This window comes from Ursus arctos, unplaced genomic scaffold, assembly GCF_023065955.2.
Source record: "Ursus arctos isolate Adak ecotype North America unplaced genomic scaffold, UrsArc2.0 scaffold_7, whole genome shotgun sequence".
Lineage (NCBI taxonomy): Eukaryota > Metazoa > Chordata > Mammalia > Carnivora > Ursidae > Ursus > Ursus arctos.
Window position 1 is genome coordinate 52,465,397 of NW_026623089.1, and position 16,670 is coordinate 52,482,066.

A 16,670-nucleotide genomic window follows, 5' to 3' on the forward strand; every position below is an offset into this window, starting at 1 on the left:
GAGGAGGGCGGGGCTGGCCCCGGCCCCGCCCCCCGGGAGGAAAGAGACTCCTCCCACCGCCTGGGAGGAAAGCTGCCCGGCCGCAGATGCTGAGCTCAGCGCTCCGCTCGGGTCGCTGGGCGGCTGGGTGGGGGCAGGGCGGAGGGGCCGCCGCCTTTCTGTGGAGGGCAAAAGAGGGGGAAGTAGAGGAGGAGGGGAGGGAGGGAGAGGCTGAGGAGGCCCTCACAACCCTGAGGCTGTAACTCTCCTCCGACCGGGTCCGCTAACAAAGCGTTCTCTGTTGGGGTAGGGGAGGCCTCCTGGGTGTAAGCAAAACCTTGGGGGTGGGGGGGGGGGAGTGTCTGTGAGTCATCACCCCAAACCCTGACTTAGCCCCAAGAACCCGCGTCAGAGAGGCCAAGCCCTTGTGCCCTCTGACCCCAGGATTTGTTTGGTGGAGGGAGCGCAGAGAGCAGTGCCTGCCCCTGTAAGGTTGCAGGCCAGAACCGCCCAAGCCACCTCCAGCTCGCCTGGAAGGGACTTTTATTTAAGGCAAACTTGCAAAGAGCAGGGAATGATCAGCTGGGGAGGGGAAGGAAGAAAACCCTTTGTACCCACCTGGCATAAATGGTTACCCAGACCAAATGGGTGGGTGGCTATTTTTGAGCTGACCTACATACCTATTTGCCTCTTTATCTTTTTATTATCACACATGGTTATTATGGGAGCTTTTCTTTAGCACTTGGTGCAGCCGCTGCATTTGCTGAGGGCTGCGCAATGAGGCGTGTTGCCTCACTCTCCCAGGAAGGTTTAAGAGTCTCTGATCCTGGAAAGAAGGACATCAATAGGCCTGCAGAAGCTTCACCAAGCTCTTTCCCCAGAGAACAGGATCCTGAAGCACCAACTTCAGAGCTGGTCAGCCCTGGAGGCAGGAAATGACCTTCAGATGTGACAGCGATGCCAGTGGGTTTTGCTGAGGCCGGCCTAAAGCCCCCTCAGCCCCCAGGCCTCCGTTACTGCCAAAGTTACTCCTGTCATCCTGCAGCCCCACACTATGGTGGGTGAGGTTTTCCTTTACAGTTAGAGAAAATGAGGCACAGAGCTGAGTTGCGGCAGAACTGGCTGGGGATTCACTGCTCCAATTCTGGAGACGACTATTTTCTTAAGTAGAAACAAGGAGAGCCTGCCACTTCCCCTTGATTTTACCTTTGTTCAGCCTCACTAAGGCCTCCCTCTCGAATCTTTTAATACTTCCCCATTGCCTTTAGAGCAAGTCTGGCTCCTTACCTTGGCCTAACAAGCCTCTAGGGCAGCCCCTTGCTATCTCTATATTCATCTTCCTCCCACAGCCCAGAAGGGGAAAAATCACATCTGGTTCTAATTACCTCTGAAACGCTCTTAAATTTTCCATAAAGTACAGTATGTATGGCTTTGTGTATACAACTTTGCACAGTAATATGTATGTACATGTGCAAAATATATACAGCCATGTACAGTAGATCATAAAGGAGGACATCAAAGTACAAGCATATAATTTACAGTATTTTTAATCACACTAAAGAGAAACAGACACATAGACCTGGAAGTGAGACTGACAGAGGTAACAGCAAATTTCTGTCTTCTCCTATCCGGTGCCTCTCAAGTACGAAATCTTTGGCCTGGGAGGAGAATGGGGGACACTTGCACTCCTTAAGCTACACTTTTTTGCTGGGGTTTTTCTTTCGATGCCAGTGTAATTGACTTTGCCCAGGTTCCCTATGCTCTGTGTGAAGTCTTTCCTCTGTGGTGTCAAGTGTCTTCCCTTCCAGCCTGCTCCCCTCTTCACACTGATTACTCTTCCCAGATGCCTTTCTAGCACCTTCTAGCTCTGACTGCAAGCTGGTCTCAAGCTCAGGGCCATTGAGGAGCCTTCTTTGAACACATGTGGGAAGCCCCATGTTCCCCTGTTGGGGTGTTAAGAGCAGGGGGTCCAGGCCAAAGTTGCCTGGGCTGGGGGTGAGTTGCTCTGCTCTCACTTGATGTCATATGTTGAAATGATCCCAACCTGGGTCTGATGCCACATCCCATTGTAAACTCCTTCATGCATTTTAAATCTTTAAACACCCACCAGCACGGCTGCTACCATCACACACACGCGCACACACACGTACACACGCACACACCCCTCTGTATGTTAGATACATACGGTATATGCTCAGTATTTGGCCCTGAATTGAATGGAACTGGAGCCTGCAACCCTCCCAGGCAGTGGGGAGCTTGCTTCCTGTGAACTCTGATAGCATTTATTATTGTCACAGAAGGTTAAAACCGAGAGGGGGATTTCCCTTCTTGTCAGATGAGAAGACTAAAGGGGAAGTGTCCAAAGCAGCCCAGAGTGGGAGCCAGATCCCACGGTCTGCTGGCTTGCACTGGCCCTCTCTCCCTTCACCTTATCACCTCTTCAGAGAAGCCTTCCCTGATGGCCCCAGCCCTTCTTCTCCTCCGTGGTTTCCTTCGAAGGCACTCATTCCCTATGGAATTACATGCGTAATTATCTGTGCGGGTGTCCAGCGCCTGTCTTGCCAATGAACGCGAGCTCTGGGAGGCCAGGGGCTCTATCTGTTTTATCCTGGAGCTCTAGTGCCTGTACAAAGCCAGGCCCACCGAGTTCCCGATAAATATATATGAGCAGAAAAAATAAGTATCCACGTGGCCTGAGAACCTCCTCATAGTTCCCTAGGGCCACATGAGATGGGATTGAAAACTGGAGAGTTGACAGGCCTAGGGTGCCCCTTGCCAGGGGCTCCGGGGCAAACACCCTGTCTTGAGGCGCTTAAGGTCTGGGAGGGGAGCTGAGACACCTAGTGAGTAACGTCACTTGAGTTGGGAATGACCATCGGACTGGGTGTTGGAGTCAAGCCACCGCGCAGAGGGCAGACTGGAGGTCTGAGACCCGGGGCGGGGATCCAGTTAGATGGCGATTGCATACACCTGAAGCAGTGTCCACGGCAGGAAAAAGGTTAAATAAATTGTAGGAGGGCCGCACCATGGAATATTATGTGGGTGTGCAAAAGACTGAGTAGATTTTGGAAAGATGTTCAAATGCATCATTCAGTAAAGAGAACACACACGTGGCAGAACAATCTGTGTACTATCATCTCATTCTGAAGCAAAAACAGGACACTCCCCTGCAGACACACGTTCAACTGTGTGGAGAGAACATCTAGAAGGATACTGGGAAAACTGTTCACAGATGTTATCTCTGAGGGACGATGGGGAGGGCAAGGTTTTTACTTTTTCCCTTTACACCTTCTGCACTGTTGGATTTTGACCATGAGCTCATAGTACTTTCACAAGAGTTTCTTGTTTTTGTGTTTTGCTGTTGCAGGACTGGGGGGCGGGGGTGAGTGTGCGTGAATGGTGGCGCAGGGCTGGAGCAGGGGAGCTGTAGTGGGGAGAAGTCCTGCAGAGTAGGGGGCGCTGACAGGACCTCGGAAGGTAGAGGAAGGGTCTGAGAAGGCTGTGTGGCTCCAAATGGGGGAAAGTGGGGATGACTGTGGAGATGGGGCACCAAGTGGAGAGGGAATGCGAGCAGCACAGTGCAGGGCACAAGGGTCTCATTCGAGGTGGCTGACCCCCGCAGTGCTGGTGACCCTGGGCAGGGGACAAGGAGCCCAGGGCCTGGAAACGCCGACTCTTGGGAACAAGGGCAAGAAAAAGGAGAAGGTCGACCTTTAGGACCCTACGGATTCCTTGGCCGGTTCACCATCCTTAGGGTACAAACCGTTCTGGCTGCAGCGTGGAAACAAACAGCGAGGAGGGGCCAGAGCCCAGGCCTGCTGGCGGCTGGCGGAGGTCTGCCTTCCATGGGCTGCTGTGTGGTGTGCCGCCTGGGTCGCCGCCCTCCTCCTGCTTGCTCTTGTGGGCTGACGTCCAGGCCCTGGGTGAAAGGCCAGGACTTCTGGCCCCTTCCGGAGACGAAGCCCCTTCCCAGGACCAGGAGCAAAGGAAGCCAGAACAATGCTGTTCATGGAGATGGGGGAGACGGAGCTAAGCAGGGGCAGGAGAAGTTTCTTGGCTCAGATAAGCCAGTAAAAGCCTGGAGAAGGTCAAAGATGAGGAATGTTCTGTGATTTCTAAGACAGCAGCTCATTTATCTCATAAACACTTGCTCTAAGCCCGAGTCCAGGGGTAATACTACCCCCATGCAAGCTGGGAGGGCTTGTGTTGGAAGGCTTGTTTCTAGGTCTCCGCAAAAAGCCCCCTGAAAGGAAGGAGGGACATGTCTGCCATGTGCCCTGAGGCACGGTCACAGGTGTCCACTTGCTCTGCCCGACAACCTTCTGAAGGAGGTATTCTTCAACAAACCAGGAAACGGGCAGGGAGGATGGTGCTGTGCCCCTGACCACACGGTTAGGAAGTGTTAAAACTGGGATTTGAACCTGGGTGTGCCTGTGTCCCACTTATAATTTGGTTGCTTGGAGTTTAGAACACATTTTCCCATCAAAATAATGCTGTAAGTGGTGGTTTGGTTGCCATTATGGCCTAGCTCAGCCAGGGTATAGCCGGAATTAATTCTATGTTTCAGTGTGGTTGTGGATGAATCAGGCTTCTGCGGGCTAGCCTGGAAACCCACTGGAGAGGGAAAATGCATCTGAGGGTGTGCCCAGCTGGGAACTCTTGCCCTTACGACAGCGCCTGATTCAGGGCAGGCAGGGAATATGGTGGCTCAGAGAGCACTTGTCCATTTCCAGAGCTCTGCCAATAATCCCTGGTGAGTTCTAGCTGCTCACAGAGCCTTTGTCAGGCTTGGGGTTTCTAAGACAGGGAGTGCTACCGAAGAATGTGCATTCTGTCTTCAGTCTCTGCACATCCGGGTCCTTTCTCTTCCTTGCTCACACTGCCTCTCCACTCCGCGTGTGGTCTTCATACACCTTCCTCTAGGATGATGGGGCACTAGAAGCAAGATCTGGGGTTCATTTTCCCCATTCGGTCCGGTGCCTGCCGTGAAGTGGGCAGGTGCATGCACGGGGTCAGGAGTGATGGAGATCAACACAGCTGCTGCCGAGAGAAGTGAGACCCCACCGGAACTCTGAGAGTGCTTTTAGGGAGATCATCTGCTCCTTCATTCATTCGCTTGTTTGCTCAATCATTCGACAGACATTGCTGTGGGTGTGCTGGGTACTGTGCTCCTTCCCTTCATGGCACTTCTGTAGCCCAGAGGATCCCGGGCAGAACTGCCTGTGGGTCTCAGACCCAGAATCTCAGCATTCGAAGGAATTCGTTTTTACAGATGGAGACTGCCATCCTTCCTTAATTCAGGAAGGTCCGAGTGTCTAAGGAAGACTAAATACTGAGAAGACTCAAAGCCTGAAAATGGAGGTCCAGGGAGAGAGGTGGGAAGTGATTTGCCCAGTGTCTCGGTCCAGGGCCCCCGTGCCTGGACCAGGACCTACCCCTTTGGGCCCCGCCCGGGGCCTTCCTGCCTCCAGATGGTCCCAGCTATCTTGTAGGATTCCTCTGGTTTCCCCAGGTGCGGAGTCCGGGGCCTGGGGGAAGGCCACGGAGAAGCAGTGGGATTCCATCCTGCTCACAAGCCCAGTGCCTGGGCTCTCTCCGGAAGAGCTAGCTTGCCCGTTGGGGGAGTTCAGAAGTCTTAGAAACGTTCCTCAGTTCTTTCCCGACCCATCTGCTCTTGAAATTCCAGGTCTTCACAGGCACTATTACCCCTGTGTGAACCCTCTTTCCCAACCTCCTTCCTCTGGCGAACTCCTGCTTCCCTTTGGGTCTGAAAGATCCCTTCCTCCAGGACTTTGCTGGGCCCCCAGCCAAGGTAGGTCTCCCCGCTCTGTGCCTGGGGCTGGACTTGCCCCAGGATAACCAGGGATCCTTGGGATCATTCCTGCTAACTGAATGCCTTTCTTTCCACTGGACCATGGTCTCTAGGAGGGGCAGACCCCACCAATGCCTTTCCTTTATTTGTATACTTGTTTTTAGCAATTGTACCGATTGTCTCAGTCCATGCTTAGTACACGGTAAGTGCTCAATGTGCAGTTGAATGACTGTGACCTGCAGCTAAAGGCAAAGCTTTCTGAGTGACTTTCATTCAGGTTATTTGACAACTGTGTGTCCAGGACCAGCACACACACAGGATATAAAGATGACTTGGAAAAAGAGGCTTACACTCTAGTAGAAGAATTTATAATCCAGAACCCCTTTTAAAACTGCCAGAGAGCCCCCAACCCCTCCTAAGATCCCCCTCCCTCTTGGCTGGCCTGTTGCTACTTGGCTACTTGGCCTGCGGCCCATCGAGTGCCTCTGAGCCGCAAAAGGCACACAGACACAGACCGGTCGGGTCTGGGGCTTCATGGGGTGCTGCCCGGAGGCTCATGCCAGCAGGTCCGGGAGCTCATGCACAGGCTCCAGGCAGAGCAGAGGTCAGGCTACGGCTTCCCGGGCAGCTCTGCACCTCATGCTGGGCTTTTAGCTGTTTTGGAGAATTTATCAAGGAAGCACCTTATTCCCAAATTCATCTGGAGATGAAACGTTGAAGGCAAAGGCTCACATTCAGTTCAAGGGTTTGAAGTGATGTCTCCAAGCCAGATATCCCTAAAGTGTCAGGAGACCTGGATCCAAAAACCTTGAACACTGACTGGTGTTCCTACCAGTGTCCTGGAGCCTCAGGTTAGTCATGTGAATGTCCCTCACATTTTGTCATGGGGGACACGGGAGGCGAATCGAGTGAAGACGCTTTGGAAATGCAGACTGAATGGGCAAGTCAGTGCTCACGGTGCGGTCCCTGGGGGCCTCACCCAAGAGGGAGGACACAGTGGAAATGCCCTCTCAGGGGCCCGCCGGTGGCCCCCACGCAGGTCCTGGCATGCTAATGAACTCGGAGCGCGGCTGCGGAGCAGCACTAGGACCCAGGGGCCGAGTGAGGAGCCGGCTCCGCCGGGTGAATTCACAGCCAGAACACAATGTTCTCAGTGTACCCGCAGGAAACCCTGAAGAGGAGAACTGCACAGGGCCCGATGCTGGGTGTGTTCTGGTCCCAGGCTTTGATTTTTTCTCCTAACCTCAGCCCCCACTTTCACATCCTGCAACCTGCAGAGCTCCCCGCCCCACCCTGCTGGGCCGGTCCCGGGCCCCAGGAGAGCAATCAATGCAGGAAGCCCAGGGCCTTGCTGGCCTTCACCGTTTTCAAATAAGACCATTTGCCTCTAACCTTGGTTTCCTGAATCGACCCTTTGTGATGGAAACTTTTCGCAGTGCGGAAGACAGACGCGGGGGACAAAGCCGAGTTTCTAGCCGAGGCCAGGGTCTTGGCTCGGATGCAGGGAAGCAGCTGATGCCTCTGAACCACCTCCTCCCTTCCTCCCCGAAGGCGAGACCCCACCTGGGACGGGGCGAGGGCCACCGGGGCTGCTGCCTCCATCGGGAGGAGCTGGGAGCTGCCCAGGGAAGCAGGGCCAAGTTCGGAGCAGAACAGTCTGTGATGTGGTTCCTCGTTTTTATTTCCACGAATGCTAGAATGTGCTGTCCCGCCGGGCTATTTCTATTGAATGAAAATTGTTTAAAAAAGCAAACCTCTGCAAAACCAACAGCCCTCTGTTACATGGGAGGACAAGGTGAACTTTTCACTTCCTTCCCTGCAGCCTATCGGTTCATCTGTGGTTTGGTGTCACCCGCACTGCTGCGCTATATTCAATCTCAATTTTGGCCTCCTAGTTTTGGAAGCCACAGGAGCAAGCCTCCTAAAGCCATGCACCTCCTGTAGGTTGCATGAGACTTTCAGAAAAGCCTTGGTGAGTCCCCACAACAGATTGCAAAATGGAAGCCTCCCAGCCTCCCGGAAGGTATGGAGGCCGGGTGCCAGCCTCTAGGCAGAGGCGGGCCCGGAGAGAGCGTGTGAGAAGCCAGTACCACCCAGCATATTCTGGCTAGCTAGGCTGTGGGGGCTGCAGATAGCGAGCAAAGTTCTGGGTAACACCCTCCACATCCTTCTCCTTAACAAGGGGCCTGGCCATTAAAAATAAACCCCAGTGCTTATACTGAGCTCCGGTCATAGGACTTCTTCCACTCTGGCATTTCAGGTTTTTTCCAAGTATCGGTTCATAAGAGAGTTTCAGGGGGTCCTCACCCCAGGCCTGTAAAGAGATTCCACTGGGTGCCTCCCAGACTTGTCCAGGTTCAGGGATTGTCTTCTTGGAGAAGGGGCTTCCCAAAACAGGTCATCCTGCTCCTCCTGGGGAAGGATGCTCAAGGCTCAGAGCCCCCCAAAACATCTGGGTTCCAGTTTTAGTTTGTCCCCCCCTTTTTTTTAAGGTTTCTAAAAATTTTCCGTGATCTCAGCACCCACTGTGGGGCTCGAACTCCCAAACCCAAGGTCAGGAGTCGCATGCTCCACCTACTGAGCCAGCCAAGCGCCCCCAGTCTCAGCTTTTTCAACTTGTTGTGTGACCCTGTGCCAGTTGCTTTCCCACTAGAGGCTTCATTAGCCTCATTTACAAAAGGAGAGGGTCTGGTTAGATGTCACTGTTACGGGTGGAATTATGTCCCTCTCCAAAATTCATATGTTTTAAGTTCTAACCCCAGTACCTTAGAACGTGGTCTTATTCGGAGGAGATTCTGACAGAGGTAATGGAGTTAAAACAGGGTCAGTAGGGTGGGCCCTAAACCAAAATGACCGGTGTTCTTATAAAAAGGGGAAATTTGGACACAGACACGCATAGAGGGAAGATGAGTAAAGGCACAGGGAGAAGACAAGCCACCTGCAAGCCAAGGAGAGAGGCCTGGGACAGATCCCTTCCCTCACAGCCTCCAGAAGGAACAAACCATGCCGACATCCCGATCTTAGACTTCTAGCTTCCAGAACTGGATACGATTAAGTGTCTCTTGTTTGTTTATTAAAGATTTTATTTATTTATTTGACAGAGAGAGAGGCAGCCAGAGAGGGAACACAAGCAGGGGGAGTGGGAGAGAGAGAAGCAGGCTTCCCGCTGAGCAGGAAGCCCAATGCGGGGTGGGGGGGGTGGGGTGAGGTGTGTGCCCCGAAGGCAGGCACTTAACAACCGAGCCACCCAGGCGCCCCTAAGTTTCTGTTCTTTAAACCTTTCAGTCTACGGCCCTCTCTTATGGCAGCTCCAGTAGGCTGTGGGGCAGCCGCAGCCTGGATGAATACCGTTGCTAAGGCCCATCTGGCAGCTCTTGGGCTACGGTATTCTTTCCCGCCATCCCTTGGTGGAGTCCTCTGCCCCACGTGGCCTTTCTCTTCCCCTCTCCCAGAGAGTGAGATGTCAAGTGTGAGAGTGCTTAGCACGATGCCCCGCATCCACTAATGCTCACTACATATTAACCACGATGACCACTCTCAGGGTTCCCAGGGCCCGCATACTACTTGTACCTACCCTGAGGTCCTCCTTCTAAGCCCGGGGCCTCATGGTCACTTGCACTTTCAGAATGGAAGCCTTTCCCATCCCCCTCAGCAGCTTTTAAATCCAGAGTATTAAACTGGCAACTTCCAGACCCTCTTGTGTGTGTGTGTGTGTGTGTGTTTTTTAAGATTTTATTTATTTGAGAGAGAGAGAGAGATGGCAAGAGAGAGCTCGAGCAGGGGGGAAAGAGGGAGAAGCAGGTTCCCCACTGAGCAGGGAGCCCCATGTGGGGCTCAATCCCAATGACCTGAGCTGAAGGCAGACGCTTGAACAACTGAGCCACGCAGGCGCCCCTCTTGCTTCTTTTCTAGCTCTCGGAATGAATACTGTCTGTATTGAGAGAGGGCATGGGGATGATGTCCTGCTTGCTTCCTGGCTCCTGAGTCCATAGGTCTCTGGAAGCCTTAGTGCCTGGTACTCCAGCTGCAAATGCAGGCTGGCTGGGAGAGTCTGATTTTCCTTTTCATTTTCAGGAGTGCTTTCAAAAAGCATTGTAAGCTTGAATGTTGAAATGGGATCACAGAATGAGCCTTGAGTCTTCTGTGGGCAGACACTGGTCCAGGATAGCAAAGTCTTAGGTTGTCTTCCAGGGAGTATGTGTTGGGAGCCACATTACCCTGACTTCATAGAATATTCCAGATTCACTATATTTTGGAGACTGTAGAAAGTTAAGTGGGTAGGATCTGGCTTCAACAGCCCCCAAACATAACCTTTGGGTATGCTAAACAAATGAAATGCCTGTGCTTGTGTGGTTTGTCTTCAAATATATGCCTGGAGATTTCTGAGAATAAGGAGTGGAGCGGGGGTTGGGGTGGGGAGAGGGCGTGTGAGCTTACTTCAGGCTTTCAGGGTCAAGGAAAGAAGGAGGAGAAAACATTTGGGGGGAAAACATCTCTCCACAATGTCCATATACTTTAAATTTGATCACTTCAGGCTGCAGCTTATTCTGGCTTTTGGCTCAGAGCCCAGAAGGGAGGCTCCTTGAATAATTCTCACTGAGCTGAGGACATCTGCCTTTTCCTACAAGTAAGTAAATACAAATCTGAAAATGCTTAGTTTCTAGGCAGAGCAAAAATACCGTTCCCCACCTAGTGGCCTGCAAAGATCACATCTGATGCATTATACCAGCTCATCTAACCCTTCCAGGCCCGAGGAGCCTGCTTTCTAAGTTACTTATTGTGAAAGCCAGGATTCTTGGCCTCTTTCTTAAGTGCACCCTGGCTGTGTCAGAGAAACGCTCTTTTGAAGGACAACGAAGCACGGTGAACGAGGCTCCAAACAATCTGGTCCTTGCTTCCTTCTCTTGAGAGATCTCACCACTCCCCTGTTTACAGCCTTTGCTCCAGCCACACCAAATGACTCGGAGCTCCACCAGCGCGGTGGGTGACTTCACGCTGCCCTGCCTCCGCACACGCTGTTCCCTGTACTTGGAATGCTTTTATTTGGCGTCTTCCCCACTTTGCTCAGCTCACTCCAGTTCCCCAGTCATGCTCAGGCGCAGGCTCACCTTCTCTAGGAAAATTTGTCATTCCCTCTCCAAGCCCTCTTGGCTTCTACAGGGCCCCAAACGGACCAGAGTCACGGAGTTACGGTGGTGTGTGTATTCCACAGGTCTATTGACTTGTCTGCGTTTCCCATTGGTCCAAGTGGTTCCCAAACCCAACTACAGGAGAATCACATGATACCCCAGACCTTAGACCTTTTAGACCCTAGGAATGAGGCCAGGGAGCCTGCCTTTTTATTATGCTTGAATCTGGGGCACAGCCAATTTTGGGACTACTGCCTGACTTTTGTATTTCTTTTCTCCTCTGTATATTACCAAAGACATAGTAGGCCCTCAGTCAATGTTTGACCCTTCTAGCTTCTCTCTGCTAACCTCCTTTTGTCTTTACTTCCTTTCCTTGCTAGCCCTAGACTGACAATTTGCTTACCCTCTTGCCCTTACCATGCAAAACTATAACCACGAATTCTTCATTTTTTCCATTTCTACTGCAGGGCTGCTATGGGGCTGCTGGTACACTTCCCCAAAGACTGGTGCCATTGCAAATTCAGGGACCCTGTCACCGGCCCTGAATGTGCTTGGCAATCCTCTGACCCTGGTCAGCTCTCTCCCATTCTTTACAGGGACTATTACCAACCCCACTGTTTCCACTTCTTCCTGCCCCTTACCACAGGCAGTACACCAACTCGCCTCCTCCTTCACAGAGAAAATAGAAGCCATCTGATGGGAACTCCCTCAGCTTCCTGCCACCTCACCTACACATTTACCCACATCAGCACTAGCCTTTTCGCCTGTCCTCCCTCCAAGACTAATCACTCCAGCTGGGCTCTGGATCCCATCCCCTCCCACTTCCCCAGGGACCTTATACCCTCAATTATCCCCTCTTTCTCTTTGACCTCTCCCATTGGAAAATAAAAAACAAATATCTTGACTATGCGTCTTCCTTTAACTGTCACCCTCTCTGTCCTTTTTTGTCTCCCCTTCCCCTTGAACAACTTCTTCTTCTTTTTTAGTGTTTATTTATTTATTTGAAGGGGGGCAGGGGAAGAGGGAGAGAATCTCTGGCAGACTCCCTGCCGAGCGCAGAGCCCCACACCGGGCTCAACATGAGGCTCATTTGCGTGACCCTGAGATCACTACCTGAGCTGAAATCAAGAGTCAGAGGCTTAACCAACTGAGCCACCTAGGCGCCCCCTGTTGAACTTCTTAAAAGTGTTGCCTAGATGTGGCCCCGAGTTTTTCCCTTCTGCTCACTCTCCCACCCACAGCTGTCTGGCTTGGCCTCCACTGTACCACAGAGCTCTTGAGACGAAGTCACCAATGATCTCCTTGATAAAATCCATCCCTTATATCACTTAATTGCTTGGCTACACCAATTATTGCTAATTGCAGTCTCCTCAGAATGTCCTCTCCTCTCAGTTTCCATGATGCCGCACTCTTGGCTTTCTCTCTGGTGACTTCCTGCCAGTCACTTTCCTGGGTTTCTACTCCTGTCCCTTATGTGTAAGGGTTCCTCAGGGATCTCTCCTTGGTCCGACTCTCTTCTTGCTCCATGGGCTCTCTCCTTGGGCGATTCCATCTACCACCCCCACCTTCGGTTTCATAAATATCTCTAGGCCGGTGAGTCTCAAATCTAACTCCAGCCCAGCTCACCGTCCCACACTGTCGACCCATAGTCACATGTCTATTAGACATCTTGAATCTGCTCTCCTTTCCATACTCTGATCTCAGTAAATAATACCCCCTGGCCCCTCAGCCACTGACACAAGAAACCTGTGTATCCTCCTTGAGTTCTCCAAGTTTGACCAGTCACCAAGTCCTGTACAGGATACTTTTTGAGTAACTCTCAAACCAAATCAATCCTTCTATCTCCCATCTTTTCAATAGGTTACCGTCATCTCATCTGCATCTCCACAACAGCTTCCCAAAGGATCTGGATCTTACCGCCACTGATTCGCCACCATTCCCTCCAACTAAACTTCTGAAGTGAAACCAGATCTTGTCATTCAAACCCTTTAAGGATTCCCAGTGTCCTCTGCTTGAAGTTCAAATTCCTTAGCAAAATCCATCTGGTCCGATACACTACGAACCAACCGTAACAGACACCTGCAGCCCCTTAAAAGTGTGATGCCTTTTCTGCTCCTTGGGCCTTTGCATATTTTATCCCTCTAACTAGAACATCCTTCCTTCCCACCCCACTGACTTGTTCAGGTCTCAGTCTAAAAACGTCATCCTGGGAAGTCTCTGACCCCTTGCTCAGCTGGATGGGCTCTCTCTGATTTTACAACATCTCATGTTTTCCCCTCTCAGACAAGTTTTACACTTATAATCAGTCCCTCGTCTCTCTTAATATATTTATAACCTCAAGGTTGGTAACTGTGTCTTGTTTGACAGCGTATCCTCAGCATCTAGCAGATGCTAGACCTACAGTAAGTGCTCAATAAATGTGTGTTGAATAATAAAAGACATTTGGAAGGAACATCCCCTCTGCTACTGATGGTAATAAATTTTATGTTGTTTCATTACTTGTCTTACAGAGCTTATATTACAAAAATGAAATAAGCTGATTCTGGAAAATAAGTCCTCTATGGACACTTGACAGACTGGAGAAATTGAAGTATCTGGAGAGGTGGAGGCTGGCTCATGGTGGCACTACCACTGGGCCCATGAGGAGGACAGGGAGGCACCAGACTCCTTCACCTTGGCTCCTCACAGGGATGGGATAGTGTGAGGCAGGGCTGCTTTGGCATACGGTGTTCGTTTTCCCACAGCTTCCACCTGTCGGTGTAGCACGATAGAGAGCTGCGGGCTGAGATCGGGGCTCTGCCCACTCCCTTACCTCAGCGACCTCGGGCATTACTCCACTGCGGATGCTGCACTGTCAGTAGCTACCGTAGCTTCTACAGCAGAGCAAACGTACAGCAAACTCATGCATTCACTCATTCATGCAATACCTATAATGCACCAACTACAGGCCAGGTAATATTCGAGGTACTGAGTCGATAGCAGTGAATGAGCCAGACAAGATCTCAACATCCTAGCTGTAAACCAGGGGGATGAACTAGATGGTCTTCAAGGTCTCTTGCAGCTCTAAAATTCTGAGACTCCCTCTTTGACCAGATGCCAACAAACAAGGCAGGCTAGTGGCAAAGTATCATGCCCAGCCTCCTATGAAGCTCCATTCTTCACCCACGGTGCCATCTCCATCCCAAAGTCAGCTCTGGGAAACAGGAAAAGATCTGGTATCATTTGTACTCTGCCCGCAACCCAAGATTTGACTTTCCCAAGTATGTTATTTAAGCCTTGTCTCTCTTTGTGGAAAGGACTGTCGTGATTGGAACTTCTGGCAATTACAAGGAGACCTGGCAAGATATTTTAGGCGAGTTAGGTGCTTTGGCAAAAGTACAGGGAGAGGCAGGATAGCCTTCCCCTTCAAGTGTGGTATCTCTTAGGTTTGCCTGAAAGGGTGCCACATCCCTGGCAGATTCCTCCTCTTCCTCTACATAGACCTCTCCTGCTCCTATCTCTTTTCTCCTATTTCTGATGTGGCCTTAAGGTCCAAAGTTTCCACCACCTTAGTACCGGGTGTTGTGAGTGGAAGCAAGGGACTGAAGGACTCCCAACCATGTGGGGGAAGGGAAGCCATAGCCTGCAAATAAATGGACAGAGCAAAGAAAAGTCCTCGGTGAGGAACTTGATTTCGAGTTTCACACCACGGTCGTTAGTATCAGGTATGGGACGGCACTAATGAAGAACACATTTAAGCAGACAGTGAAAAAGTCCGGACTTTAGTGCTGATCCTGGGTAATTAAATGTGAAGTTAAAATGTAAAATTTTTGTTCAACGATGTACGAGTAAAACCAGGTTTATGTAAATTTACGAATTATATCTCATAACTGATGTATCAGACTGACTTGAATCACTTTATTAACAGCAAATTCTGTCTTCAGATTTGCTAGTATCCGATGAACTGGAAGCCAGAGAGACAAAGATTTGAAAGGCTATTAACTATAATCTTAGTTAATAATCTTGGTACCTCACCTTCTTGGTGCCTCTTTCCTCAACTGTAAAATAACACTTGCCTCATTTATCTCACAGGGTTGATGTGAGAATCAACACACAACATTTGTGAAAATGCTTTGGGAACAGCAAAACATTTTACTGAGGAGACACCCTTACCGTCAGCTTTCTTAGGATGGCTGGCTCCGCCGTCCTGGTCCTTAGCTGCCGTCTGCCCTTGGCCTTCCTCCTTGCTCATGGAGGTGTCTCTCAAGCATCTACCTTTGCAGCATACTGAAGCTTATAAAGTTATGTAGACATGAACATACAGCTCATGCTCTCACCTCCTGAAGGAAGAGGCTGTTTCTTTGTTTTGTTTGAGACCCCTTATCATCAAGCACTGGGAGGAAGGAGGGAGAGTAGTGACAAAGCTTATTTCTTCCTGGTAGTCAATTCATTTTACCACTTAAAAGAAGGGTTTAGGATTTTTCTTTGTTCAAGGCACTGGGTCGGGCTCAGCGGGCTACAGCGCGGTGCATCTACAATAATCTCAGCTGTGGAATCTGAGGCCTTGAGTTCAAGTCCGGACTTGGCCACTGACTTAGCTGCAGACTTGGCAAGTCACGCTCACGCTGAGCTCTAAGTTCCTCTTCTGTACTGGGGGCATCACCTACCCTGCAGCGGTACTGAAAAGACGGTAATGAGTGCCTGTGAGTGACGGGCACATAGCGAGAGGAGACATGGCAGATACGCAGCAAGGCCTGTCCTCAAGCTCCAAGCATGGTAACAGGGGTTGTGGGTGCTAAGACAGGACGGCCCGCATAAGCGGGACGGCGGGGGGGGGGGGGGGATCTTCAACAGACAGTGAGGGTCGTGTTCTGGCAGCACTCAAGCAGCTGCTGAAGGATCACTGTGAAGGGGGCTTCAGAAAGCATTCCTGTTCAACCCTGGGATCTCTTCAGTTTCTACAGACATAAAAAAGAAATGGCCAACTTAAAGAGAAAAAAAATTCTCTAAGCCCCAATACCGAAGGCTAAGATGAGGTAATGCAGCGTCTGTGCTGTACAGTTATGCAAATGAAACAAATGAGAGCAAGGGAGCCATCGCTTCTAAACTGTCACTGGAAATATCACCTGCAGGCTTGCTGCCATCTAGTGAGTTTTATTTTTCTTTTGGTAATCATCAAGATGGTGGGTGCTAAAAAGTACATCGGGAAACTTAGTGGCTTCTAAATATGTAAGCTGTTTGGGTTGAGCAGTATTATTATGGAAACGGGTGTTTGCAGGCTGGTCATTTTGTGCTCTGATGTGCTTTAGAGAGAAGAGCAGTGGGCTGAATTATCAATCAACTGAAATCTATTCCAAGTTCCAAGGTTTCCTTCTGCCTGGGCTGTGTGGCCATGAGTGGCTCTTCAACACCCCTGTGCTCAGACTCTGTGAGTCAGATTACTGACTCAGTGGTCACCACGTCCCTATCAGGTAGCATGTGTTCAACATCTCCAACTCCTGAGATTAGGGCCAACTGCTACTGGGACTGTATTTATTCATAATTAAGCAACTGTAAGCAGGTCAGGTACAAGTTATCAAGGAGGAGAAAGGCAAACGTTATCAAGGCAAAATTAGCATATGATCTAAAATAAATGATTTTCCTAACTGTACAGTGGGGACACTGGGGGTCCAGTGAGGGAGAACAAAGGCCATCCCTTAGCTTTCCAGGTTTTTCCGTATCATGGTGTGAAAACCTACTAAATTCATATACTTCTGTAAAGACAAATATCC